Source organism: Sus scrofa, chromosome 10 (assembly GCF_000003025.6).
Source record: "Sus scrofa isolate TJ Tabasco breed Duroc chromosome 10, Sscrofa11.1, whole genome shotgun sequence".
Classification (NCBI taxonomy): domain Eukaryota; kingdom Metazoa; phylum Chordata; class Mammalia; order Artiodactyla; family Suidae; genus Sus; species Sus scrofa.
The window spans coordinates 45,593,895-45,620,711 of NC_010452.4; the positions used below are offsets into that span (position 1 = coordinate 45,593,895).

General features: G+C 38.8%; 1 long non-coding RNA gene across 1 annotated transcript in view; it reads left to right on the top strand.

Annotated features, from left to right (window-relative positions):
- LOC110255689 overlaps nt 1,588-26,817 on the top strand; it is a 313,398-nt gene continuing 288,168 nt past the window's right edge. The window contains exon 1 of the long non-coding RNA XR_002336348.1: nt 1,588-3,123. This is a non-coding gene — a long non-coding RNA (uncharacterized LOC110255689). The remainder of the gene's footprint in view (nt 3,124-26,817) is intronic.

A 26,817-nucleotide genomic window follows, 5' to 3' on the forward strand; every position in this document is an offset into this window, starting at 1 on the left:
TGAGAAAAGCAACCTGAGGTTTTTTTGAAAACTGTTACTAGATAAATCCAAGATGCTATTAGAGATCATCCATACACGGTTTACAGAACAGAGCAACTGCCATAGGATACAGCCACGTGAACAGACACAGCTCATCTGTGACTTTAGGATAACCACAGAATCCAGATGCATTTTCAAACTGTCACCATCAGGGTTGCAAAGGTGGTTACAAATCACTTTGCAAGTAGAAATTGTAGCTTAAAGGTTAGCTTAGCAGGTTCGTTCTGTCACAGGGCAAGTATTAAGCTTTTGGACGTGTCTTGTTTACCCTTATATTTTATAGCCTTTGTGTCTGATTTTGATTTTTTCTAAAACCTAAGGGAAATTTTTCACTTCTCATTGCAGAGTTTTCTGGCTGTAGTTTAAGCAGCAACTGTTAGACAAGAAGCAGCAGTGGGTATGAAGCCTTTTAAGTTCTGGGAGTTAAAAATTAGTGTGTGAATTCCCATTGTGGCTCAGCAGAACCCAACATAGTGTCCGTGAGGATATGGATCTGATCACTGGCCTCGCTTGGTGGGTTAAGAATCTGGTGTTACCATGAGCTGCAGTGTAGGCTGTAGATGCAGCTTGTATCTGGAGTGACTGAGGCATAGGCTGGCAGCTGCAGCTCCATTTGACCCCTAGCCTGGAAACTTCCATATGCCATGGGTGTGGCCCTAAAAGGAAAAAAGAAAAAAAAATTAAATAACATGAACCACTACTTGAGTTCTTTTTCTGATGAAGTGAGGAATGGCTTCTAAATTGGGAGGAATGGCATCTAATTTGGTAGATGTCAGGAATAACTACAGAGCCCCAAACCTGTGTCCAGGGCCTAACGTGCTAGGAAGTCTTGACCAGAAACCGGCTGGGGGCCCCAGGGCCTCACAGGGATCCCTATGCTGATCAGACAAGACTTGAAGATCAAGGGCACCCAGGCTTCTCACTGCCGCTGTGGTTCCCATGGCTCCCCCTCTGAGATCTCTTGCTCCCACACTCCCCAGCCGCCACTGTAACAGCACTCCCTCTCTGTGGATGCTCTTTCTCAAAGCCCAGAATCTTCCCCCACCATCCTCCCTGCCAACCCAACCACCCCGTGTGCCCTCCCTCTTACCCGTCCCACCCCCGCTCAACAATGTGGGCCCCCCTCTCTTGCCTTTGTTCAGCTCAGTGATCAACTCTGCAAAATATTGCCTCTTCTCATCCTTTAAATGAGCTTTGGACCAGGAGGTCATCATTGGTACTTGTATGAGCTTAGAAGGCTAGTGGCTCAATTTTCCAGGAGCTCCAGTGGATCTTTTTTTTTTTAATTTTATTTATCTATTAATTTATTTATTTATTTAGTCTTTTTGTTATTTCTTTGGGCCGCTCCCGCGGCATATGGAGGTTCCCAGGCTAGGGGTCGAATCGGAGCTGTAGCCACTGGCCTACGCCAGAGCCACAGCAACATGGGATCCGAGCCGCGTCTGCAACCTACACCACAGCTCACGGCAATGCCGGATCGTTAACCCACTGAGCAAGGGCAGGGATCGAACCCGCAATCTCATGGTTCCTAGTCGGATTCGTTAACCACTGCGCCACGACGGGAACTCCTCCAGTGGATCTTAACATGTGCATTTCTCTGTTAGCAGACACTGCTTCAGAGATTATGGCACTTAAAACCAGGAGTTAGGGAGTTCCCTGGTGGTGTAGCAGGTTAAGGATCTGGTACTGCTGCTGCTATGGCTCAGGTTGCTCTGTGGCTTGCGTTCAACCCCTGGCCTGAGAACATCTGCATGCCATGCAATAAACAAACAAACAAAAACAACCCCAAAACCAGGAGTTAGGAAGACTGGATTCTCCTCTAAATTGGCTTTGGGAGCCCCCAAAGTTACGAAGCTTATCTCCTAGCCCTTTCAACTAGAAAATTCTTCCACTCTCAATTGTTCCTCAGGCCTGAGTTCTCTATCCTCCACACAGTTGGCTTTCCTTGTTACTGGTAGGACTTGCCACAGAATGGGGACCTGCCCTGTGCTGGCCAGTCTACCAGCTGCCTTATCTTCTGCCCTGTTAGTCAGTAGTTAGACTCATATTTCTTCCTATTTACTTCTCCCCAGATCCTTCAATCAGTCATTTTAGTAGTAGTTTTTGAGTGCCAGGTATGTGTGGGACCTAATTTCTGGGTATAAATGAAGAAGCTTAAAATATTTGTGTTTTCTGACCTTCTAGGCCTTAGGGTCCCATGTGAGTGAGGCAGACAATAAATGAGAAAAACGTTAAAAATTGTAAAATGAAGAAGGGCTGTGGAGGAGACCAACACAGGCTTTCTTTATGCCCATAGTGTTCTCCAAAGCTCCAGCTGCAGCTCTTGTAGCTGAATGTAAATTTGGCCTTGAGTTTGAGACCAGGTAATCCTGGTACCTGCAAACTGCAGAATCTACATTTCCACAGCCATGACCTTTGAGAGGCTCTTCAAGGTCAGATATGCATGAGAAGGTTGAGCAGGAATGTGGCATCTCTTAGGTTTCCTGAACATTCAAAACATATTATGTGTAGGATACTGTTTCATAAAAGGTATAGATAGGCCCATTATTTTCAATCTTTCTCTCTCTTACATACCTCAAAATGCATTTTTTTAAATACTGTACCCCATTTATTCAGTCTTCATGATTCATACAGTCGAGGTTTCCAGTTTCTGGAACCTCTGAGACCTAAGTTATACATTGGCCCTTTAAGAGGAACTCATTAACTCCTAGTTAAGGAGAAGATTCCAGAAAGGTGCGGAGAGACAAGCCAAAGATCAGCTGGAACCAATGAATGACAACCCTCTAGCTCCCAAAGCCAGTTTGGGTTTGCAGGCTCCTGGAGTAGCCGGTTCTTAAGGTGTTTTTCAGTCCATCCCTGCTTTTTGGTGAAAGTTCTAGCTTGGAGTTGGTTTTGTGGCTGGGTTCTTCGTGGTCAGCAACTGTGCAGCATGGGGGCAATAATCTTGCAAGCAAACAGCAAGAGAGCGCAAAATTGAAGAGCCTCGAGGGGCTGGTTCCTGAGCAACCAAGAGGAAGAGCCCTAGGAAAAGGTCCAGAGAGCTTCGGAGCCTTTGAAGGTGGGGAGATTACCGGAATTTAGGAGGTACAACCTTGTTATGTTGTCACAGGCTGTTCAGGCTGGAGATATTTAGTCTAGATATTATTTCCTCCTTTCCCCCCTAATTCCCCTAGAGTATGTTTGGGGAAGCCATCATTATCAATGCACCCTCACATTTCACTGAATGTGATTTCATCATTTCCCCACGGTCACATAAGGCAGACCTGGGAGGCCAGCTTTTCTTTCTTGAGGCTCCTATAACTTTAGTAAACCCCCCTAATAATTACAAGGGTGCTGGGAAGGTGGACAAGCCCCACAGAATGGGAGCTACCATATGTTTTCCCCAGTTCTCCCACTGTGCTTTGCAGTCAAATCAAACTGCTGTTCATTTCGGGACTAAGGATGCAGTGTTCTGGGATACAGTGTTCTCAGCCCTGTTCCCAGTGGATGAGTCTCCACAGATCACAAATAGCACAGCTGATGTTAGTGATTGCTTATTACCACACAGCATCGCAAATAGCCTGCCAAGTTGGCAGGTGAGCTCTTGGGCATGGAAACGTAGGGTCTCTGTTCGATGGTATTAAAGCATTAAGAGCGTCTAACTTAGGTGGTCTCATACTTGTTCAGATGTTTGAGCTCCTGAAAGTTACAGGCGGAGGGACTCTCTGAAATAATGACACGTGTGGTTCTGCTAAGTGGTATGGGAACAAAAATGAAACGTGTGCTCTATAAAAATCATAACCTGTGTGTGTGAAATAAGTTGAACCAGGTCCTTTTTCAGGGTTTTCATTAACTCTCACTACTTTAAAAAATTATAGTTAACTTACAGTGTTGTGTCCATTTCTGCTGTACAGCATAGTGACCCAGTCTTACATGTATATACATCCCCTTACTTACATTATCTTCCATCATGGTCTACCCCCAAGGGATTATATCTACTTCCCCGTGCTGTACAGTAGGACCTCCATTCTAAATGTACTTATTCATTGATTTAATTCTGTCCCCGCTTGTTACTAGGAATGGTAATAGACACCAACCACTGAAGACAATTCAATGAGGAAAAAGTCAAGTGAAAGGTTTTCTATACACAAGTTACATTTTTTTCCTGCTGTAAATCAGGAGGAGACCGCCATTATTTGATTGTTCTGGAAAAATAGAATACCACAATCTAGCTTTCAGAAGATGTATTTTGGAGTCACTGCTATTGAATCAAGTATAAGTAAATTTGATTTCAGGAATTTGTACTAATACAGAGAGGGGTCCCTTTGGACTTTTTTCTTAGGATTTTAAATGGTTGGCTAGAGAGCCAAGTGGTTGGTTAATTAATGGTGTGAATAGCAAGAGTGAAAGGAAAATTCTTAATCTGTTGAAGACACTCCATTTTCCCAAGCACTTTGGACACCTTTACGTAGGTCATTAGTGAGCTGTTTCCTCAAACACCTTACTTGTTGATTGCTAGCCTTTGAAAAGACTAGCAATCTTTTTTTCAGAAAAAAATTTTTATTTTAATGATTTTTAGTTTTTTCCATTATTGCTGGTTTACAGGGTTCTGTCAGTTTTCTTCTGCACAGCAAGGTGACCCAGTCACATATACATACATACATGCTTTTTTTTTCACATTATCATGCTCCACCATAAGTGACCAGATATATCTCCCCGTGCTATACAGCAGGATTTCATCGCTTATCCATGCCAAAAGTAATAGTTTGCATCTATTAACCCCAAATTCCCAGTCCATCCCACTTGAAAAGAAAATCATGGACTTAGAGAGCAGACTTGGGATTGCCAAGGTGGAGGGGGAGGGAGCGGGAAAGACTAGGAATTTTTGAAAAGATATACTAAGCTCTACTGTTTCGTCCAGCATCCTCTTTCTCTGTCCCATTTCCCCTCTGCCCTTAAAAGAATCATTCTTCAAAACCCAGGGCTTCTCAGAAAACCAATCTGAAAACCACCTAGTGGTTTTCAGTTTTCTCAAGATGGGTTGCTGTTTACATGGAACATGCAGTAAAAGTTCATTGTCATGTTACAACCTATTGATCTCTTACCACCAAAGGCTGTTGAGTCTCATCTATACTACTTGTTAGACTGCAGACTCTCAGAGGGCAGGAGTCAGGGTAATCCTGCTCCCCATCCTTAAAACCTGTGCTCACACACCTCTGGTAGCATCATTGTTATATTATTACTCGCAACGGTGACGAAGACAGCTAAGACTTAGATAGTGTTTTGGTATGCTAGGTAGCCTTCTAAGCACTTGACACACATGAACACTTAATTCTCCACAACCAGTGGAGCCAGTGCTATTTAAATACCATATGATATCACTTCTGTGTGGAATATAAATAGGGCACAAATGAACCTATGCAAAACAGAAACAGACTCACAGACAAATAGAGAACAGACTTGTGGTTATCAAGGGGGAGAGGGGAGGGAGTGGGATGGACTGGGAGTTTGGGGTTGGTAGATGCAAACTATTACATTTAGAATGGATAAGCAATGAGGTCCTGCTGTATAGCACAGGGCACTATATCCAGTCTCTTGGGGTAGAAAATGATGGAAGATGGCATGAGAAAAAGAATGTATGTATATATGACTGGTTGACTATGATGTACAGCAGAAATTGACACAACACTGTAAATCAACTATTCTCTTACAAAAAAAAAAAAAAAAAAATCTAGCACTACTGTTCTCTCCATTTGCATGTGAGAAAACCCGGGCACTGTGTGTTTGAATGACTTGGTGAAGGTGAGTAAAGGACAGAGCAGGATTCAAGACCAGGCCGCACGGCTGCCGGACCTGTGCCCTTGACTGTCACAACAGACTGCCTCTCAGTGCATCAAAATAAAGTGGCACCTCTGATGAGAAAATTTTATTTGATCTCAGCTCTTCCCCGACTGCTCCCTTATTTGCATGACATTTTTATGCCTTTCCTAGAGCTTCCGCATATTTTACCTTATAATCAAGTTTTCCAATGACCGGGTCCTAAATCACTATAAACCTTGCCATTTCCCCAAAAGCCATGCTTTTCATCACTCATAAGTCAGACTCAGTTTTAACTTCTTGGAGGTTGATGCTAGTAGCTGACAGGTGAAGGCTTTGTTTACCAGTCAATTTGGGCTGTGGACATCACTTGTAGATATTCAGCTGGGTTATTCTCAAAGCTTAACTGGTATTAAAAAGGGGGGAGGGGCAGGGGAGTTCCCGTTGTGGCTCAGCGGTAATGAACCTGACTAGTATCCATGAGGATGAAGGATGGATCCCCAGCCTCACTCAGTGGGTTAAGGATCCAGCATTGCCGTGAGCTGTGGTGTAGATCAAAGACTTGGCTCAGATCCTGCATGGCTGCAGCTGCAGCTCCAATTTGACCCCTAACCTGGGAACTTTCATATGCTAAAGAGCAAAAAAGGTGGGGGCAGGATTCCTTTTAATGAGCAATTTGTATAGCTACTCACAGTCCTTTTTTATTTCACTTTGTAACTGCACTCTCAAGCTATAATGGCTGATGTTTACATTAAAAAAGAAAAAGAAACAAACACAATACTAAAGTTTGAAATCCTAAAAAAAGCAAAACTCAGGATTGCTCCTCTGTCGCTGTGTGCCTCCTCTAACTGCTGCCGCCCCCAGTGATAGTGGAAACTGTTAGAACATCTTAAAAACATATCTGATGGGGTCCCACATTTATTCACATTGATTTTGCTCATCAAGTGTCTACCTGACTGGGTAGGAGAGAAAACAAAGCAAAGCAGCTTAGCCTAGGGTGAGGTTAAAAATTAAAAAAAAAAAATTATTTCGACAAAATACTTTCATGTGTTTCTTTCAGTGTAAATGGATTCCGTGGACAACTGCTCAGAGTTTCAGGTTCCCTAATGTTTTCTTTTCCAAGATGGTAGCCCATGGTAAGAGGCAGGGACCCTGTGAAACTGGGAGGACTAGGTGGCTGTGATAACTGATGTGAGCTTAGTACAGTCAGTTTGGATCCTGGGTAACCTGTGTATCTGTTATGGAAGTATTTGATGGATCAACTCACGATACAGCTGTATGGTTTTTTTAGGGTCTGAGGACTTGCGAAAACTCGAAGGACTTGGTGTCTCCTTGTCCTTCATAGGTTTTGAAGCCTCCTTTGAGTCACTGCCATATGTTTCCTCTGGCCGCTGGCTCCTCCTGCTGACAACCACCCCCCCGCCACAAAACCTCTGCCTGGAGCATGGGGGGGGGCTCCCTAGCAGGTTCCCCAGCTTTCACCTTAGTGCTCACCCCACCCAGGAAACAAAGAACTATTAGCAAACTCCATCTTCAGTTTTGGGGATGTGCCTATTTGAGTATTTTGGGGCCATGTGAAAGCAGCTCAGTGCCCTCTGTACCAAGGCCTACCCCACACAGACGACTGAAAAAGAGCTCCTCTGCCCTCCACATCCCAACCAGTGCAACTGATGTCATCCCTGCACTGTGGATGCACGACTGCCTCCCGCTATTAACTATGTTGTGCTTTTTCTTCCTGCATATAATGGAGGGAAGGCTCAGACATTTCTACCCTCCCTCTTTGACCTGGGTAGGGTAATCCCCTAAATAGTAGTCATGCTTTTCAAAGGCTACATCTTCTCTCTCTCTGTTCCTAAAACAAAATTCATGGACTGCCTTGGGGAAGAGTGAAACCAACTGAAAAGCAAACATGAAGACAGAGATAATTAAAAAGTAATGCTCCAGCCACAAATGTGTTTTAGCTAATATGGGCATTTAAATACCATGTTTCAGACTTGTGGTTGCCAGGGGGGAGCGGGGAGGGGGTAGGGGGTGGGATGGATGGGGAGTTTGAGGTTTGTAGATGAAAACTATTACACTTAGAATGGATAAGCAATGAGGTCCTGCTTTATAGCACAGGGAGCTATAGCCATTTACTTGTGATAGAATATGAATGAAAAAAAAATATGTATGTGTATGACTGAGTCACTATGCCATACAGCTGAAATCGGCACAACAGTGTAAATCAATGATCATTTAAAAGAGTTGAAAACTCTGTAATGTTAATAAAATAACTTTTCATGAGTAATTACAATCAAAATTATACTGCATCTGAAAACATATGATAACCAGTGAAAATGGTCATTATTTTAAAACTATGAGGACACAATATAACTTTGTAGTTGTAATTACAAAATGACAAAGTTGGCATGACTTATTCTCAGCACCCACAAACCATAGAATGTAAGAACTATAATAGGAAAGAATATTTATTGGACACCTAGTATGCTCTCTTCAGACAGTACATATATATATATGTGTGTGTGTATATATATATATATGTATATATATATTTCATTTAATCCCCCTAAGAGATTTAAAAACTTTTGAAACAGATGTTAGTTTTAGGTGGAAGATGAAACAAGCCCTAAAAAGACAAAAAATCAGCATAACCCAGCTGAATCCAGACTTCGAGACTCCTTCTTACTGAACGGTCCCATGTAATGGATTGAGTTCCCTAGAACAAAGTTAGCCCCAAGGCCACAGACTACATGGTTCAATGAAATGACCCCTGTCTATAAAAAACCAAGCACTCCCCTGCATGGGTGGGGGTGGGGGTGAGGACTGAGTCTTGCTTGCTCAGAGCATCTGACCACTCTGCTGGTAAATAAACCCTGCTTGCAATCTCATTGCTCTAACCTCTGTGTCCTTTTCCCCCACCATTCTAACAGCGTCTGTAAAAATTTTAAATAATTCCTTAATGAGGCAACCAGGAAGACGACCAAAAAGCAGGCTCAAAGAATGTTTCAGGAACAGGGATTAGTAAAGAAAGAAAAAGAGTGTATAAGTACAAATGCTGATTTAGATATACAATCAGTTAACATTGTAAACCTCATCCATTTCAGAGATTAACCTTTAATCTCACCAGATTGGAATTACCTGTGTTTTCATTACTTGTGGGTTGTTAATGCCATGTATGGTAACAACAACAAAATATATTTTCAGCAGGGCTATCAGAAAATGACCCAACATCCTGTAAAAAGTTAAGTACTCATCATTTTGACTCTTTCTGAGTTTGGAATATTTCATTTCTGTCTATGAGTTGGGTAATGATCTCTGCATTTTATCCCTAAGGAAACAAGTATGGGAAAGACAGATACCATGACCAGAAAACACATGGTTAATCACTATGGGAAGACCGTTCTTCATGGATTTATAGCATGTCTGCCTGTCTTGAAGGTAGAGTTATTTGGTCGGGACCATTTTTTCAAAGATATCTGTCTTTAAAACTGTGTCTTAGGAGACAGAAAATAATCTCTCCTTCCAGAACAAAGATGAGTCAATTTGCTGCCTATTATAAAAGGTTGGAGTTTCCTAGACTGAGTGTTCCTCTGCCACAACATAACCCACTGCATATATCACCTGGCCCTTTTAGCGTTGTTCTATGGGAATTGGGTGTCAGAGACCTGGGGCAACATGACAGCAATGCTATCGCTATTGCCCTTAGGAAAACATTAGCCTAGGTTTCTGATCCAGGAGTCTTGTCTTCTGCCAGCATCCTTGAAACTGTGACATGTTAACGTTTAGCTTGCTTGGAAAGTCTCAGGGTGCTCACAGTTCCGGGCACCAATGGTAGTCAAAGATAGGACTCAGTTCTAAACTCTCAGGCCTGGTGCCCCTTCCACTTTACCATGACCAGTCTGCATTTCCCGCCTACCTGAATTTCCTGCTCTTGCATCTTCTTTCCCAATCTTGTACCTCCAGAAATTCTGGACCGCTGTTCTCTCCTTATGATAAAAGACTAATGCTTCACTAAAGAAAGCCTCCTCACCAACCAGCCTCTGAAACCTGTCCCTCCTGTCTCCTTCACTGGCTTCTCTTTACTGTATGAGAAAAATAACAGACAAAACTAGTGAAGACTGGTAACTCGTACCCTTTTATGTTGGTGAGTTAAGTGATTTTTTTTTTTTTAACTGAGAGAGCATAAAGACAGTACTTTCGCCCAAATGGAATATACAAGAGGGTGGAAAAAATGGAAGGAGACATTAATTACACTTTCACAAAGCTTTTCTGGATCTCCTTAAACTTTGTAATTCATATTACATAGGTGTCAGAATGCAAACAAGGTATTTTTGGTAATTGGTCTCTACCCTTCCCACAGCACCAATGATTTTCTGAACTCACTCATCAAAATTGATCTCTGTTGTAAAACCCCTTGATGGCTCCCCACCAATTCAGGGTAAAATGGAAACTTACTTGTATAGATTTCACAGCCCTCCATGATCTGCCATCTTCTTCCCTCAACTTCCGCTGCTGCCTCTGCTCAGACCTGGACTCATCGGAGTTTCCTAAACCTACCAAGCCCCTTAATGTCTCCGTACCTTTGTGTGGAAGCTCTTGCTTTTTCCTACACTGCCTATTTTCCACTTAGCTTTCAGATGAACTCTTCTTGGAAGGCTTCCTGGAGTGTGGTTCTTCCTCACTGCCTCCATTGAGCTGAGCACCACTTTTCAGGACAGCACTTGCTTGGTGATGAAGTTGTTGAATTGTGTGTTGTGTTTCCCAGCTTGCATTTTCCCAAAGCCCTCCAGGCAGCTCACAGTGTTCAAGAGAGTCAAGGTATCCATTGGGCAATAACATAATTATTTAAGCCATCAAGCCATAAAGTAATTATCACAGCCTTTTCTCCCCTTTAAAACCACTGTGTTGGAGAGTTTCCAAGGATGGCTTGATGATCATGCAAGGCAGTTCCTGAGTAACAGTAACCATGACCTAGAGTCAGTAATTCCAAAGTTTCATTTTTTAGCCACACCCTACTACCCATCTTGTGGCAGTGGCCATCATACAGCTCAGAATTATGTGTTTTTGTTATTATAGGCCATCTATTATTTAACTCCATAACAGGCCTGATTAATTCCATTAAATACAGGGAAATCTGATTTTGAAATTCAGTAAGTTACTAGAGAGACACAAATGATGCTATGTCTATAAATTTACCTCACTCTGAACTTCTTAAGAGCCATTAATCACATTCATGTGATCAAATGTCTTGGGCTGATCGTCAAGATAAAAACTGATACTACAAAATTGAATACTAAAAGGGAGAAGCTATACTGTTGATTATTTCCAATTTGCTTTTTTTTTTTTTTTTAAGCTTTTGGGGAATTAAGACTATCCCCACTCACAATATGTTATTTACAGAAATGTACTTGCAAATAAGAGTCTGAAACCTGTTGATTTTTTTTTGAAAGCACAAAAATGCAAAATTACCGCATATCAGATGCTGGAAACAGTTTTTGCCTTTTAAAACAGTATTTAGCATGTAGCTAAGTTTTATTTTACATTTTAATATATATTTAATTCTTGAACCAACATGTCACAATTAATTTTACGTGTTAACAGATTATGTTTTTCCTTATGAAATTTAAAATAAAATGAAACATTTGGAGCACATGCTAAGTGGAACACAAGTCAAAATTTATCTGTACTTAGTTTGAATGTTAATAATGCCCTTTCTCCAGATAGCTACATGATTCATGGCAGCATTTGGATTTTACTCAGAAGTTACATTTGCAGAAAGGCTTGTCCTGGACATTCTTCTGTTTTCTTTCTTTTTTCTTTTTTTTCTTTTTGGCCACGCCTGCAACATGTATACGTTCCTGGACCAAGGATCGAACATGCACCACAGCTGTACAATGCCAGATCCTTAACCTGACGCCCTGGCAACTCAATTTTAAATTGCAAGACATATCTATCATCCCTCCTTTAATTTTCCTTCCATGGTTTGGTTTCTCTTTAGCAGTTTTCTCTCTCTTACATTCCATAAATTTTACTTTTCAAAAAAATTTGTATTTCTTATTCATCTCGCTCACTAAGATCCTTGCCTTCCTGAAATGTAAGCTCCAGGAAGGCAGGGATCTTGTCTGCCATACACATTGCTGTATCTATGATGCCTAGAACAGTGCCTGGCCTTTAGCAGGTGCTTGTAAACATTTTTTGAATTATAGGATAACTTTATAATATTGTTAAAAATTACCAATCTAGAAGACTGGTAATTTATCATTTGCCATTTTAAAGATCTTTACCTACTTTTCATATTTTATCATTTTTACAGGGGTTTGCCGTGTTACATATTATTCTCAAAGTGTATTGAATGGGGGATAATGCTGGGAAAAAAAGTGCTGTGCTGTGATGCCTGATTCTCTTTAACTGGACTGTGAGTTTTTGTGCTCAATGATATGCATTCATTAATACTTTTTCTTTGTTTCCTTTGTGATGCTAGAACTTAGCTCATAGTTGGTCCTAAAAGTAGTTACTGAATGAATTGATGATAAGGTTTCAGAGGAAGGCCAACAGATGTTAGTGTGAGAATGAATTCCCAGTACACACAAACATGGAGCCATGTTATAATAGCTGTGCTGTAAGCCTGATGTCTCAGTGTATCTGTCACTGTGTTTAGAGACCATTCATTAGTCACTCCTTGATTTCCTGTTTCCTCTTCCCTATTAACTTAAACACTACAGTCCCAATGTCAGAGTTGTGATCATGAGAAGATTTGCCCATTGTTGACTGTAGAAGTTACGCCAGTGGGAGGTAGCAGCAGAGTTACTCTGGGTACAAAGACAGCTGGAGTAAACACAAACAGAGATAACATGATAAATGAACAGAAATTGAATACAAAGTGAGCAGAAATGGAGTGGTTCTTTTTTGGTTAGGTAAAGTATAGAACTGCTACCAATTTCAGAGTGAAGGGAGTAAAGTGATTATAATTATTGTAAGTCATTGTGGTTACACAGATGAAGGTTAAGCCAGGAGTCACTGGGTCTTTCCCATCTTTTTTTTTTCCTGCCCAGGACACAATTGATATTATTCTTGGGAAAAAAGGAAGAAGCCTTGACATGCTCATATCTTTCTGCAAATGCCTGCATTAGGGAGATTTTGAACATGGTTACAACATGGGTCTAGGTTTGAAGAAAGGATAATTGTTGAGGTCCAGTGATTTTCACCCTTGGCTACTGGGCAAGTCAAGTCCTGACTCTTGGAGCTGTTTGTGAGCCTTCACTCTCTTCCTGTGTTCCCACTGTAGAACCATAATAAGGTTATACTCTAAAGAATAGAATTCTGAGATTTCACCATGTAAATAACTGAAGTATAGACAATAACCATGCTAGCTATTTTCCTGCCAAGTTGGGTTTTTTTTTTTTTTTTTAATAAGATTTTCCCCTCACCATTTACCACACAGCTGTTTCTGCTCTCACTTGGTCATGTTGGAATTAAAGGGGCATGTACCCCAATTTTTTAAAAAACATTTCCAGCCATGACTACCTTCTTTGTATAAATAACTTGCATGCATGCACAATGCTTTTCTTCCAAATTCTCAAGGAGCATTGTGAGGGGGTAATTAAAGCAGTCTGTTTCTCCAGCACGTTCTGTCTGTTTTTTCTTTTCATTATTAGATGTGATGACACATTTGCCTGTGTGGCTTCCCACAGATGGCATAGAAATTTTGTGATCAAATGGTAAGAGTAAACCAACTGTCGTCTCAGATCACAGCTTTCTGTGTTGCTCCCCACGTATGGGAATCTCACTTTAATAAAATGCTCGCTTCTTTTAAAGGCATCTTACCTGGTGTGCAGAAGATTTTAGAATAAAGTGGGAAGTTTGAAAAGGCAGCTGAAAGTGTAAATTACTGCCTAGTTGTGTGTTCTGTATTTTGACTCTCATAGAAAAGTGACTTAGAATAATTTCTGCATGGAAAATTTGATGATGACAAAATTAACTATTTTGTTTACAAATAAAGTAGAAATAATGAAGACTTTGGATTATATCTTGGTGAATTTATGAAGAAATCTTGTAAAGTTTTTTTTAAGTTGTACTAAAGTATAGTTCATTTACCATGTGATAATTTCTGCTGTACAACAGAGTAATTCAGTTATACATATACACAATCCATTCTCTTTCATTCTTTTTCCACATAGATGATCACGGAATATAGGGGAGAGTTCTCTGTGCTCTACAGGTCCCTGTTGGCCAACCATTCCATGTACCTTAGTGTACACATGCCAATCCCAAACCCCCAGTCCATCCCTCCCCCTGTTTACCCCCTTTGGTCACCATAAATTTGTTTTCAAAGTCTGGGAGCATGTTTCTGTTGTGCAGCTAAGTTAATTTTTATCCTTTTTTAAGGTTCCACATATAAGTGATATCTTGTGATATTTGTCTTTCTTGTGAAGTGTTTTTTTAATAGCCTTATGTTTGGTTCTAAATTTATTTATGTCCTTAGTAGACGTGTCTTAAGACATTTTTTTTTGCCTACCAAAAACTAAATAGAAAGAGCATCTCCAAAAGACAAAAAACTTTGTTAAAGCAACACCTTTAGCATTTAATAAATCTTAAAAAATTAGCTCTGACCTTCAGAATTATAGGCACTTATGTAGACAGTGTATTCATTTCATCTTGAATGGAAGAAGTATGATGGAAACCCAATGAACCACCTTTAGTGGCATGTTTCTTTTGTGTTTTGGCCAAAGGAGTAAGTAAAACAGAAGGGGTCAAAGACCTATCTAGCATGCAAGCCATGGGGGATAGGTAGGGTTGGAATGATAACTTGGAAAAGAGTACAAGATAAAAGCTGCCTCACTGAGGGGGTGAAGATAATGGTTTTGGAGCTGAGATGGTTGGAAGAGGTCAACCAGAGCAGGGGTGTGGTCAGCGAGTGTTCACAGCCATGTCTATGGTAACTGCTCTCAAGTAAAAGTTCAGGAGAAAGCACAGCCTGGAAGATTTTATTTTCTAACATAGTTGACTCAGAATTATACCAAAGAGCAATTGATAACAGATGCAAAGTACAGTGAAGCAGTGGTTGGAAAAAATGTAAATTTGAAATCTCTGCTGGTATTCTCCACTCAGCAGCATCCTGAACTTTTGAAGAAGTCATCGAAACCCCAAGTCTCAGCTCCTATGTGTATAAAATCCAGGGCTGGATAAACTGGGCTAGCAAATAGTGACCAACCAAGAACCTCTTAAATCATTATTGTATCTAGATTTTATATTTTTTAAATGTTAGTTAATTTTATGCAAATAATGATTATGACTAAGAAAATTTCAATATGATTATTGGGTTAAAATAACAATGGTAATTCATTTTTTGAATTATTTTACATTTTTTGGGGGGTATAATTGATTTACAATGATGTATTAGCTCCAGGTGTATAGCAAAGTGGATCAGTTATACATATACATACTTCCATGCCTTTTTAGACTCTTTTCCTATACAGGTTATTACAGAATATTGAGTAGAGTTCCCTGTGATTATACAATAGGTTATTGTTAGTTATTTATTTTGTATATGGTAGTGTGTATAGGTTAATCCCAAACTCCTAGTTTATCCCTCCCCCTCACCTACATTACCCTTTTGTTAACCATAAGTTTGATTTCATGTTCTATGAGTCGGTTTCTCTTTTATAAATAAGTTCATTTGTATCATTTTTTATTAGATTCCACATATTAGTTATATAATATGATATTTGTCTTTGTCTGACTTCACTTAGTGTAATAATCTCTAGATCCATTCAAGTTACTGCAAATGGCATTATTTCATTCTTTTTTATGGCTGAGTAGTATTCCATTGTATATATGCACCATATCTTCTTTATCCATTGCTCTATTGATGGACATTTCAGTTGCTTCCCTGTCTTGGCTCTTATAAATAGTGCTGCAATGAACATTGGGGTGCATGTATCTTTTCAAATTATAGTTTCTCTTGATATCTGCCCAGGAGTAGGATTGATGGATCATATGGTAGTTCTATATTTAGTTTTTTAAGGAACCTCCAAACTGTTTTCTATAGTGTCCAAACCAATTTATAGTCCTACCAACAATGTCAGAGGGTTCCCTTTTCTCCACACTCTCTCCATAAAAAAGAAAATGTCTACAAACATTAAATAAATAAATACATAAATAAATTTTTACAAATAATAAATGTTGGAGAGGGTGTGGAAAAAAGGGAGCCCTCCTACACTGGTGGTGGGAATGTAGACTTTTTGATGATGACCATTCTGACTGGTGTGAGGTGATACCTCATTAAATGTTATGAGAAATTCCAGTCCTTAGGTTGAAAAATGTTGGAACTCGTGGACAGCTAGACTTGAGAAACAGGGATGTTGGTTATCAATTCTCTTGAGTTTCCACTAATCCAGTCTTAAATCCCAACTTGTCCACTAACTACCTCCGTGAAGTTAGGAAACTAACTTCTCCTACCTTAATCTAAAAAAAAATTATGGCCACACCCACAGCATATGGAAGTTCCCAGGGACTGAATCTGCGCTGCAGCTGTGACTTATACCACAGCTGCAGCAACACTGGATATTTTAACCCACTGCACTGGGCTGAAAATCAAACCCACACCTCTGCATTGACCCAAGCTGCTGCAGCTAGATTCTTAAGCTATTGCACCATGGCAGGAACTCCTCCTACCTTCATTTTTATTCCCTCCAAATTGGGTAATTCCTTTTACTTGACTCATGGAGTTTTTATGAAGATTAAATGTAGCAATGAGTCAAGAAGCTGGATCATAATAAATGCTAGTATTTTTTAATTGATTCTTGGAGTAAAATCTGTTCTCAAACTTCCACTCTTTTCTATATAAACTTAGATTTTGTATTTGTTTTAATGTTTCTACTCATTTACTCTAAACACTGATTGTAATAATTAAGAGAAATTTTCTATGATTATTAGCTAACAATACCTTATATGTAGGCAGTAGGTCATTATCTTGAGATCATGTAGCCTAAATGTAGCATTTACCCACTGTTTCTTGCCTTGGTTTTTCTGTTTTCAATATATAATCAGTCATTTATTGCTTGGTAGAGTAGAGATGGTGACAAACATTCTGGTGGGTTTTGTTTTGGTGTTATTTTTAGTTTAAAATACTTAATGTTTCTATGAAATATAATTTTCATGGAAGAGATACTTTTTAATAAACACTGTCATAAAGATAGACATATAGATCAGTGGAATATAATTGAATCAAGAACTAAGCTATCAGAGTTCCCTTTGTGGCTCAGCAGGTTAAGAACCCAACATAGTATCCGTGAGGATGTGGGTTTGATCCCTGTCCTCACTCAGTGAGCTAAGGATCTGGCATTGTCACAAGCTGTGGCATAGGTCACAGATGCAGCCTGGATCTCGTGTTGCCGTGGCCGTGGCTGTGGCTGTGGTATAGGCTGCAGCTCTGATTTGACCCCTGGCCTGGGAATTTCCACATGCCTCAGGTGTGGCTGTAAAAAGAAAGAAAAAAGAGAAACTCTCATGTTTACAATCAATTGATTTTTTTAAGAAGGGTGTCAGGAAAAATTCAATGGGAAGAAGAAGAGTCTTTTCAACAAATGGTGCTGGGATAACTGGACACTCACATGCCAAAGAATGAGGTTGGACTCTTAGGTCATATACAAAAATGAATTACAAATTGATCAAATACCAAACTATAATTGCTAAAAATATAAAATAAAAAACCCAACAGGTACATGTCTTCATGACCTTGGATTAGGCAATGGTTCCTTCGATGTGATGCCCAAAGTACAAGAACAAAAGAAAAATGGATATATTTGACTTTATCAAAATTCAAAACTTCTGTGCTTTAAAGGACACTGTCATAAAAGTGAAAGAACACCCCACAGAATTTAAGAAAATACTCTTAAGTGGCAAGTCCCTTATTAGATTTATGTCTAGAATATATAAAAATGCTCATGACAATAACAAGACAACCTCATTTTAAAATGAGGCAAAGGATCTGATTAGATGTGGTCAATAAGCACATGAGAAAATGCACATCATTAGCTGCTAGGGAAATATCAGGCAAAACCACAGTGAGATACTGGGATAGATATAATCAAAAAGACAGATAATAAGAAGTGCTTGGAAGAAAGCAGAACCTCTATACATCACCGGTGGGAATATTGAATGATGCAGATGCTTTGGCAAACAGTCTGACAGTTCATTGAAAGGGTAAACACAAAGTTACCATATAACCCAGAAATTTCAATCCTAGTTATATAAACAGTAGAAATGCGAACATAGCCACGTTAAAAACTTGTACGTGCATATTCATGTAAGCATTAGTCATAACTCAAAAGTAGAAATAAACCCTAATGTCCATTTAATGATGAATAACTACATGAAATGTGGTATATCCATAGAATGGGATATAGTTGACCTTCTGAAAAATATGAGTTTGAACTTCATGAGTCCACATGTATGTGGATATTTTTAATTGTATATACTATATCAATACTATACAATCTATGCTTGGTTAAATGTACTGATGCAGAGGAATTGTAGATGTGGAACGCTGACTATAAATTATACTTGAATTAACCCTGCATGGCTCAAGGGTCAGTTGGGTTATTTAGCAATAAAATAGGATGAAGTACCTACAGCATTTAAGAACCTCGAAAACATTAAATGAGGTGAAAGAAACCAGTCATAAAAGGCCACATATTGTATGATTGCATGTATATGAAATGTCCCTAACAGTCAAATCTACAGACAGAAGACAGGGTACTGGCTGCCTTGGGCTTGAGGGACTGTGGAGAAATGAGTTGTGACTGCCAATGGTGTGGGGTTTCTTTTAGGAATGGTGAAATCCTCTGAAGTTAATGATGCTGGGGGTTCCTGTTGTGGCTCAGTGAGTTAAGAACCCAGTTGGTATCCATGGGGATGTGGGTTCCATCCCTGGCCTTGGTCAGTGGCTAAAGGATCTGGTGTTGGCTGTGAACTGTGGTGTAGGTTATAGACGCGGTTCAGATCTCAGGTTGCTGTGGCTGTGGTGTAGGCTGGCAGCTGCCACTCCAATTCAGCCCCTAGCCTGGGAACTTCCATACGCCATAGGTGTGGCCCTAAAAAGACAATAAATAAATAAATAATAAATTAATGGTGCTGATGGCTGTGCAATTTTGTGAATATACATAAACCATTGAGTAGTACTCTTAAATGAGTGAAGTGTCTGCTATGTGAATTATATCTCAATAAAGTTGTTATACAACAAACAGATACATGCACAAACTATGAGAAAAATAGAAAATATGTCTGAAATATTTTTTAAAATTTAAAGTTAAAGCATTAAAGAAAACAGCTCTGGAAACAACTTCTCTAGCAAAACATATAAAATGGAATTGAAAATGAAGAAAATCTAGATAAAGAGATCAAAGAATAAATCTATTTTGAATTTTTATTAACTGTCTCATGGCGTCATTTTACTTTGTCCATATGTCAGTGGCACTTATTTGGCTCTAAATATATGCTTGGAAGATTTTCCATAAAACAGAATCATCAGAAATACCCTATTTAAAATTTGTTGCATCATTTCTTTTTTCTTTTTACAGTCACAAGGGTGGCATATGGAAGTTCCTTCGCCTGAGTCAGATTGGAGCCACAGCAACACTGGATCTGCGCTGCATCTACAATCTATGCCTCAGCTTGAGCAATGCCGGATCTTTAACCCACTGAATGAGGCAAGGGATCAAACCCACATCCTTATGAATACTGGTTGGTTTCTTATCCCACTGAACCATAATGGAAACATCTGTCATCACATAATTTTTTCAAGTTCTATCTGTCAAAATAGCTGCCTCTCACAGAGCCTCAACCCTTCATCTGAATTTATTGATTGAATTAATGATGGAATTTAAGGACTGTAACATAGTTTTTGGCCATTTGGAAGCTGACCATACTCAACTTGTGATACAGAGGGTGGGATGTTTTGCAGGAAGCTCAAAGTCATAGTTCAGACTTTCTGAGCTTTTATTCAAGGGCCATTAAATTCATCTCTGCAAATGTAGGTTGGGAAAAAAAGGGGGCCTATGTGCAATGAATGATTACAAATTCATCCCTCTGATAGATAAAATATTCAGTAAAACTCAGCAAAATAATTTCAGTTGAAGAATGACAGCATATTATGGTTCCTATTTTGTGCAATATAGAATGAAAATAGATGCAGAGAAATAGTGGCTCAAAGGAGAATATAAAAAATGAATAATTAAATTGGAATATAGGATCTAAGGAGAAATATTAAAGGAAATGCAGTTATCTAGACTGTAGAAGAATTGTATTTAATCCCGATAATAGTAAACACCCAAGTTCATGTGCCTTCAAAAATAGTGTGAAGCAGCAACACCAAGACATTTCTGGAAACAAAAAAATTGGTTATGTACTAAGACAGGGTTACTTTTTAGTCGTGATGTAGTCTAAGTACTAAATATTTTAGTACATACTAAGTTACTTACTCTTAATATTGAAAGTCCTGTGTAATAGGGGATTTTTTTCCCACAGAGCTTAGACCTTCCACTTCAAGTCTGTGAACAGATAGACCCATTGTGAACACAACCTAATCTTCTCAGAGCTGGGCAAAACTTGGGCATTTTTTATTTTATATCCTGAAGAAATTTATCTTGATCCCAGCCTTCAGTTAATTCTGAAGTGAAATGGCCTTGGATTTATTTATTTTTGTACTTTAATAGAGATAATTTATTGTTTTTATTTTTTTCACTTTTTAAAAAGTTGTATTAAAGTATAGTTGATTTACAATGCTGTGATAATTTCTGCTATACAACAAAGTGACTCAGTTATACATATACACGCATCTATTCTTTTTCAGATTCTCTTCCCACATAGATTATCACAGAATAATGGGTAGAGTTCTCTGTGCTATACAGCAGGTCCCTGTTGGCTAATTATTCCATATACCTCAGTGTGCATATGCCAATCCCAGCCCCAAGTCTATCTCTCCCCACCCCACCAGTCCCTTTTGGTAACCATACATTTTTCAAAGTCTATGAGTCTTTTTATGTTCTGAACATAAGTTAATTAGTATCCTTTTTTTAGATTCCACATATAAATGATACCATATAATGTTTGTCTTTCACTGTCTAACTTCACTTAGTATGATAATCCCTAGGTCCATCCATGTTGCTGCAAATAGTATTATTTCATTCTTCTTTATAGCTAAGTAGTATTCCACTGTATACATATACCACATCTTGTTTATCCATTCCTTTGTTGATGGACATTTAGGTTGCTTCCATGTTTTGGCTGTTGTGAATAGTGCTGCAATGAACATTGGGGTGTATGTATCTTTTCTCCAGATAGATGTCCAGGAGTGGGATTGCTGGATCCTATGGTAGTTCTATTAGAACTGGCCTTGGTTTTAAAGTTGTACCATTCTCTTTTCTATAGAATAGCTTCAGACCTGTGTTTGCTTTCCCTAGTCAGGGATCTGTACCGTAAAGAGGACTTATGACTTGCAGCATTGGTGGTTTTGTATATTTCACCATAAGGATACAGAGAATCATGGAATCCTTAAAGATGTCCTTCTAACCTTCTACACCTGAGTATTTTACCGTCCATGGAAAGAGTCAGTGCAGATGTGATAGATTAAGGATCTTGAAATGGATATATTATCCTGGATTATCTGGGTGGGACCAATGGGATCAGAAGGGTTCTTGGAGTATTGGCAGAGGCAGGGGGAGAGATTTGAAGGTGCTATGCTATTGGCTTTGAAAATGATGGATGAGGCCATGAGACAAGGAATGCAGGCAGCCTTTAGAAGCCAGAAAATGGAAGGAGATGGATTCTCTGCTTGTATTAGTTTGCTTTGTCCTTATGATGAGAACTTTAGGACCTACTCTCTTAACTTTCAGATAAACCAGAGAGCACTATTAACTACAATCACCTCATGGTCTATTATATCCCCAGCATTGACCTGTAATGGGAAGTTTGTACCTTTTGATCACCATCATTAATTCCCTTTTCAACCTTTACCCCTGCCTCTGGTAATCACAAATATGGTCTCTTTTTCTATGAGTTTGAGTTTTTTATTGTTGCCTTTTTTTTTTTAGATTCCATGTACAAGTGAAATCATGCAGTATTTGTCTTCTTCTTTCTATGGCTGACTTATCTCACTTATCATAATGCCCTAGGGTCCATCCATGTTATCACAAATGGCAAGGCTTCTTTCCTTTTTAGAGCTGAACAGTGTCCTATTGTGTGTATAGCTACTACATCTTTATCTCTTCATCTTTTGATGAAAACTTAGAGTGTTTCCGTAGCTTGGCTATTGTGAATAATGCTGCCATGAACATGGAGCGCTGATATCTCTTTGACATAATGTTTTTATTTCCTTCACCTGTATTCCTGAAGATGGATGCACTGGATCAGATGAAAGTTCTATTTTTAATTGTTGGAGGAGCCTTCATACTGTTTTCCATAGTGGCTGCACCAGCAGTTCACAGGGTTCCCTTTTCTTTACCTCCCCTTTAGCATTTGTTGTTTCTTGTCTTTTTAATAATTACCATTATAAAAGGCATGAAGTGATAGCTCATGTTTTTGATTTGCATCTCCCTTTGGCTTAGTGATATTGAAAACCTTTTGGCCATTCATATATCTTCTTTGGAAAAATGTCTATTTAGGTCTTTGCCCAAGTTTAATCTGATTTTTTTTTGTGTGTGTTGTTGTTGTTTTTGCTATTGAGTTGTATGAGTTCTTAAAAATCTGGATTCTGAACTTTTCATGAAAACTCAGACCCTCTCATCCATGGCCTGCATTTTATAATGGCAATAATTGGCTGAAACTAAGTGGGTCTGTCCCTTTAATGGAGATGGGTACTCTCAATCCATCCTTGCCCCCACTTAATTAGGCTATTTTCCTGATTCCTTGAAGGCATTTGAGTATTGGCTCCAAGATTAGCTGATCCTTAATGTTTATTTGGTTTTCGATTCAGTGATTCTACATCCATAGTACAAGCTTATCTTTTTAGTAAGCTAACTTTCCTATTATCTAAACATGGCCTCAGTATATAATAACAGTGAATCTGGAGGTTCACATTATGAATTTATGGAACTAGATATAAAATACATCTTAAATTCCTTCCTGAGGAAATATGAGAGCTGTAATGTGCCAGTTTCTGCCAAACGTTCTTAGGAACAGATCACACAAAAAGTTATGCAGTATCTTAACAGCCACATTAAATTAAAGTGAAAAGATTATAGAAGACAGTGCAATGTCATGCATGTTCTATAAGACTATTTTTTAAAATTTCCGCATGGACTGTGGGGGAAAGACATTTAGAATCTGAATGATGGAATTGGTTATTCGTTTTCTAATTGATGATTTAACTAAGATGAATTTCCACTGGCTATAAAAAAGACTTGGTGAAGATGCTTGTGGAAAATGTAATGGGATTTGTCTGCTTCTTTACAAAATACTTCATAATTCTGGGCAATTTTCCTTCTATCATCATTTTGAGCATCATGTCCATTTTTTTTTAGGCTGGCAAACTAACTTCTTTAGCCATTCATTCAGACTCTGTGTGTGTGCGCATGTGTGTGTATTTTTCCCTAAAACAGAGACAAGCAAAATTAAATTTTAAAAATTCACACCAGGCCAAAGCATGTGACGCAGTGGTCTTGTTTCCACCACACAGAGAAACAAACAGCTTGTTTTAATAATCAAATACGTTTCCTAAGGGTCTTGTTAAATTGCTGAATGTAAATTGCAATTGGAATTGACTATTAAAGATCTTGGTAGAGTAGGTTAAACATCTGTTCAATTTATAACAATTTTATTTGTACTTCAGCTGTAACTGGGGCAATTAAGCCAATCAGAGCAAGCAAATCAACTCTAATTTACACTCTAATGGACTAAAAATGAATGAGTAAACACCGCACTACTAGATCCAAGTGATTAAACATGTCTCCAAGGATATTTTTTCTATTTCAGTATATAAAATCAGGGTGTTTATACTATAATTAACCACTTAAGAATGATGTAAATAAATTTGAACATATCTATTTTTTTCACATATTTTTATAAATTACTAAATGAAATTCAAGAATATAATACAGGAGTTCTTCTTAGACAAGTTTGCTTACAAAATTTTTCATTAAATCCAAGTTTATGATTTTATCTGAATGCTAGAATTTAAATGGAACATACAGACAGTAGTTATATTAAATAAAAGTTTCTACATTCATTCTATTTTTTTGCCTTAGCCATGGATTTCATTAAGGAAGATTAATAATGGATTTAGTATTGTGAGTTAAGATATTATTGATCTTCATAGGGCTCATACAGTTTAGAAATGACAACTTGAAAATGCAAAAATGTAACATTCAGGACAGTATCTAGGCAGAGCCAGGTAACATCCATCTTATTAGGATCCTGGAGTCGCTATAGCCACCAAGGAAGTGTATGCTGGAGCATGCATCCCAAAATGCAGTATGAGTGTTGCAAAGCAAACACCTTGTTTCAGATAGAGATCCAGGCTCACCTTACATGGAACAGCAACTCCCAGTTCTGGGAGCTGCTATTTTTAGTTCAGCAAATACCAAACAAAATACTATGGAATAACATGCACTAGATTGAACACTGATTAAATAATTACCACGTAATAATATACCAGACCAAGTGTCAGGCTCTTTCATATACCAATCACCTTATTTAGTGAGCTAAACTTCTCTCTACCAGGGAAAAGAACAACAGAGGTGATATGATATTTCGACTAATTTTTAGCACTCTCCAACTGGCCCTTCAGTAAGTTCACTTGTAGCATTTGCATAATTTATTTGGAGACTTAAGGGCTTGGGGAAGGCCATGTAGTCCATCCTTTTAATTCTACTTTGTGAAGAAAGCAAATTTAGCTAAGTCTGTTTCCTCAAAGGAAAGATCTTACGGCCCTATGTCTTCAAATGTATGGAGTCTGGCCTATCTCATTAAAATCCACCAAGTCAAGGAAAGCTACCTCCAGTCTAGACCTCTGCCAATGAATTTTGCAGGTATCCTTCACTCCTCCTAGATGCACCCTTTGCCATATCCAGGAAAACTTTCCCTACTATACTTACCACTTTCCTCTGACAATTAATCTTTGCTAATTTCTTTTGATAAAGCAGCAGTTATTTCTGGAGGACCTATTACAGAGTCATGGGCTGGGTCCCAAGCTTTCGGTAAAAATATTGTATTATGTTTGGGCAAATCCTTCCTACCCACCCTTCTTTCTTTCTTTATCTTTCATACTTCCTCAAGCAATTTTTGAGGTGTTGCTGCAAAGTGCCAGGTGCTAGGTAGACCCGAAGAATATCATTGTAAACAAGAAAGATATATTCCTTGCCTTATGAAGCTACTGGGAGAGAAATCATTTATTAAATATCCACAATGCATGGAAAAACAAAATCTTTTTTAAATTAAAGTATAGTTCATTTATAATGTACCAATTTCTTCTGTACAGCAAAGTGACTCAGTCATATATATCTATGTATAAATACATTCTTTTTCTCATATTATCTTCCATCATGGTCTATCCCAAGAGACTGGATATAGTTCCCTGTGCTGTACAGTAGGACCTCGTGGCTTATCCCTTCTATATGTAGTAGTTTGCATCTACTAATCCCAATTTCCCCATCCATCCCACTCCCTACCCACTCCCTCTTGGCGACCACATGTCTGTCCTCTGCATCTGTAAGTCTGGTGAAAACAAAATCGTCTTAACAATTACAAAGATGAAGTCAGGATACAAAGAAAACAATATAATAGAGGCTCTTTGCCTACTTAGGTTAAGGAAGGCTCTCTGATAAAAAAAACCTGTTGGACTGAGATATAAATATTGAATAGTTAAAAAGGTGAAGAGAGAAGGAAAAGGGATTCTAGGCATAGGAAACAGGCATATATAAATATTTTGAGACTGGTTGGAGTAAGGTCCTTAAGAGAGACTAAGAGACTAGGACTGAGAAACCCCAAGGCAGTGGTGTGAGCTGAATCTTCCCAGAGGTAGGGAAGGGTTAGAATTTATAGAGCCTGGAAATTGTGTTAAGGAAGGTTTTTATTTTTAAAGGGGTATAGCCTGTTGAAGAGGTTTAAGCAAAAGTAAAATTGTCACTTTGCCTGCAGTGAATCAGTGGAAGCAGAGTAAGAGCAGTTGGACCAGCCAACCAGCTAGGAAGAAGATTCTAGAATTCAGTTGTGAGAAGATGCTAGTTTAGGTTAAGAGAGTGGTAGTCATTAAGAGAAGTGGATGATTCGAGAGGCACAAAGTTATATGTGTTGGTTTTGAGTTATTCTTCTCCCCCCCTTTTTTTTTGGCCATACCCATAGCATATGGAAATTCCTAGGCCGGGACTGAATCTGAGTCACAGCTGCAACCTATGGCACAGCTGTGGCAATGCCAGATCCTTAACTCACTGTGCCACAGCTATAACTCTGGAGTTATTCTTTATTTTAGGTAATTTATACTCACTATTTGTTTTATTCTATTTTATTTAGGGTTTAATTGATTTACAGTGTTGTGTCAATGTCTGCTGTACAGCGTAGTGAAGATAGTATGAGAAAGCGAATGTGTACACACACACACACACGTGTATATGACTAGGTCACTATTTATTTTAAATTTTATCCTCAGTAAATGATGAACTTCCCAAACACAAGACTCTTCTCTTATTCCTTTCTATTTTCTTCAGCTTTATCTTCCTTTGCTGTTGTCTTCTCCACACAGTGGAATGCAGTTTATCTTGGGGTGGGGGGAGCCTAAACCAAGCCTTTCAACTCTGGTGCTTATTTTCAGTTGAACAGTCCAGGTTTTTTTTTTTTTTTTTTTTTCTTTTTCCCCCAAGTGTTGGTGACGCAGCTATGGGGCGGTGAGAAGTGAAGAGGTGAGTACTTGAACATGTTTGGAATCTGGCCAAGACATATTTACTTTTAAGGAGTCCTGAGAAATCTGGCTATTATAAATCCTAATTGAGT